We start from the raw sequence: 3,353 nt of genomic DNA on the forward strand, positions 1-3,353 counted from the left end.
GATTCTGCCTTTGGCGACATCGACCAACTCGGCGCCCACGAAGTGCAGAAGAGTGCAAGGAACGGCGGCGGTGCCCTGCGAAAACATGTACAGGGCGTTAGGGATGCCCAGTCAAAGGCAAGGAGATGAAATCATCGGCCGAGAGGCTTAGTTACCGTGATGCCGTCGAGCTCGGCTAATGTCAAGGCACCACCAACGGCGGGCGTGCAACTGACGGAGGGGGCGCTTGCTGGCGAGGTGCCGGCCTACGTACACCCGGGTGCATTAAGCTCCAATGCCCGTGCCGGCACTGGAGACACGAATACCGCCTCCGCCGGAGACACCAATGGCGCCGCCGCCGGAGACACCAATGGCGCCGCCTGCGCATTGTGCGAGTTGCTGGCCGTGAAGCTGGAAACCGGGGGAGGCCCTTGTTGGCCGCCCGCAATCCACGTCGTCAGCCCATGAATCAACGTAGGCACCATGGCGTTGAGTTTCCTTCCCAGTTGTTGTTCCACTTGCTCTTGGACAAGCTCCGAAATCCGCGCCACTTGTGCCTTGAGTGCTTCAACCTCGCGCGTTTGGCTTTCCGAGCTAGCCTTTTTCTCCTTTCGCAAACCAGCGGTATAGTATGACCCCCATTTTGTGGACAAGCCTTTGCCGGCCACACGACCAGCTGACGTCGGCTTAGTGAGCTTATCCTTGCTTTTCATTATGTTCAACGCCCTATTTAAAGGGGTGTCGAAAGGGGAGCTCTGAGACGACCCCGCGCTACTGCTTTCAGTGTCCTGCGAAAGGAACCTGAACCATTTAGAAATATTGGGGATTAATTAGAGTGCAACCATATGGAGCTAATTACGCGGGGGTGTATTCCTTACCAGAACAAGCTCAAGCGCCCTGGTCTTCGGATCCGTGGTAAGCTCCTTTGTTATCGGGTCCTCCTTGTATCGGGCCCTGACATAGTTCCTGGTCTGCTTGTTACCACTGTATTTCTCGAAGCGGGGTGGTAGGCCTTGCTCGGCACGCTCCGCGTCCTCCTTGTCCCATATAGGCTCCGCCACTCTGTAATCGCCGGGACCGAGTTTGTGTTCCCCTAAGTTCAACTCCCGCATTTCTTTCCCCCACTGACTTGATTCAGAGGTTGCGCTGCTCTCGCACTTGATCTTGAACTCCTTGTACTCATCTTCGCTCATGAAAGGATATTTCGCCTTGATCTTCTCATAAGTATCACCTTTATCAATCATTCTCTTCACCGTGCTTCTCCAAGTAGACAGGGCCGTGCTTCGATGATGAAGAAGAAAAATCTGAGTCACCTATGTCAAGTTCCAGTGCAGGATCTACTGGCTGCCCAGCTATTGGAGGCATAGCAAGCACCAATCTGTTCAACGTGGCAACGCCCGTGCCTTTCGGTAAACAATAGTTGTTGGTACCAACTTAATTACATAAGAGAAAACTCCGAAAGCAATCACATATAGTAATTGCTAGCTTGAGACCCTTTTTTAGCATGGAAGTTGATGGGTTGGGGAACGGGAGTTTAGTGGCATACCTTGAATACCAAATTGTCAGGAGCTTAATGGTCTTGTCCAATAATATATTGTACCAAAACTATTGGCAAAGTTGATGCAACTCTGCGATTTTAATGAAAAGAAACAGAAACATGAGAACATATTGAAATATGATGGTGTGAAGGGGCAGAGTTAAATCCTTACTCTTTGGTCGTGTTCTGCTGCTTGATTGATCCTCGCTACTCGCTAGGGGTGTTTGAATGGTTGCCTTGATGGTTATGTAATGTGGGGATTTGAATAAGGCATGCTGGAGGTGTCTTTGGGAGAAGGGAAAACATGAGTTTTATGAGTTGATCTGATGACATGGCTTATGGAGATGGTATGAAAAATAGTTAGCAGGGGCCATTTGTTTAGTCATAAAGCATTCCTACACATAAGAGCGTGCTTTATCTATTATATTTTCAGCAGATTTGCTTTGGAAGTTAGTGAGTTGTATGTTGAATTACCGTGCATCTGTTGGTTTTTTAATATACTATTTTCACAATATCCATATAGATTTTTGAATTCCAAAAAATGCAATACCGGAGTTATGTTTATTTATTTATTTTGTCTTATTATATAGTTTCTTCAGTAGCATGTTTGTATAAAATGGATAGAATAAATTGCCAATTAGGTTGTTGATGGATCACCTGCTGATGTTGCTGGGTTATGTGTCGGTGATGTTATTGTAAAATGCGGTGAAAAAGTTCTTCTGACTGCTCCAGAGGTAACTATGTTTCCCGTAGCTTATTGTTATGATTTTGTGTGGTTGTTTGCTTTTTGTACTAATCAATATAAATTCATAATGCGTTCATTAGTTTGGTTCAATGTTATTGGATGCTGCGGTGGCCCATGTTGAATCCTTTGGAGGTTGTGATGGAGACATGATAATTGAGGTATTTAGTTGGTCCATCCAGAAGATATGTTTCTGGATTATATCCCTGGTTCTTTTCTATTTTTCTTTGCCATATTCTTTTTCTATAAAATTATCGCTTCTTATTTACAATCTCTATATTATTAGGTTGCGATAAAGCGACGAAGAGATGGCAACACACTATCAAAAACTATAGTTGTGGAGATGCTGAAAGAGAACAATTATAACAGGCATTTTGTTTCTTTTCTTTTCTTTTATAAAAATATTGATGCCATGTGTTACAGCTTTGTTTGTACCACCGTCATCACATCTTGTTTTGTTTTGCATTCAGGTGGCCTGCGCCGATGCCAACCTACAAGATGCGTGTTATAAATGTCACACCGCGTGGCATAGGCAGCTACTAGCACTCATGTTAATCTATGGTTATAATAACAAGCCGACTAGGGAAAATAAATTTCTGACACATGATTCAATTTTTTTTTGCATCTCCATTTCGCTTAGTAGATATCACGCCGTGTAGAGGTGTTTATTAGGCATTTGGTCGACTGTGGAAGACTACCTGTGGACTCTTGGATTTGCTTGGCCTCCCTCTCTGCTCTTCTGTTTTACTACGGTGCTGCCATGTTTTGTGTACTACTACTTCATTTCATAGTGTGTCAGGTTGCACTTCTCCTTTTGCTTGCCTTCTCGCTTGTAATTTGATGTAGATCTTGTGTCGATCCATCGGTTTAATACAAAGCAGGGACTTCCTATCAATTTTCTTTGCAAATACTTTCGTAGAGAGAATTGAAGTTTTGAACCATGTTTCACTTTTTTGTGCATCCCATTTGAAACAAGGTAAATGGTTCTATGATAAATCACTAGTGCAGAACCGGCCTTTAGTGCCGGTTCGTAACGGCCTTTAGTGCCGGTTTGCCAACCGGCACTAAAGAGTGGGGACTAAAGCCCCCCCCCCC

The 3,353-nt window shown here is 45.0% G+C and overlaps 1 long non-coding RNA gene across 1 annotated transcript; it reads left to right on the top strand.

Moving 5' to 3' along the window:
* The first annotated feature begins 2,159 nt into the window (after positions 1-2,159).
* On the top strand, positions 2,160-2,628 carry LOC119343576. Its single transcript, XR_005166155.1, has 3 exons — positions 2,160-2,250; positions 2,342-2,419; positions 2,545-2,628. It is a non-coding gene; the product is annotated as an uncharacterized LOC119343576 (long non-coding RNA).
* The last annotated feature ends 725 nt before the right edge of the window (positions 2,629-3,353 follow it).

This window comes from Triticum dicoccoides, unplaced genomic scaffold (assembly GCF_002162155.2).
Source record: "Triticum dicoccoides isolate Atlit2015 ecotype Zavitan unplaced genomic scaffold, WEW_v2.0 scaffold133307, whole genome shotgun sequence".
Taxonomy (NCBI): Eukaryota; Viridiplantae; Streptophyta; class Magnoliopsida; order Poales; family Poaceae; genus Triticum; species Triticum dicoccoides.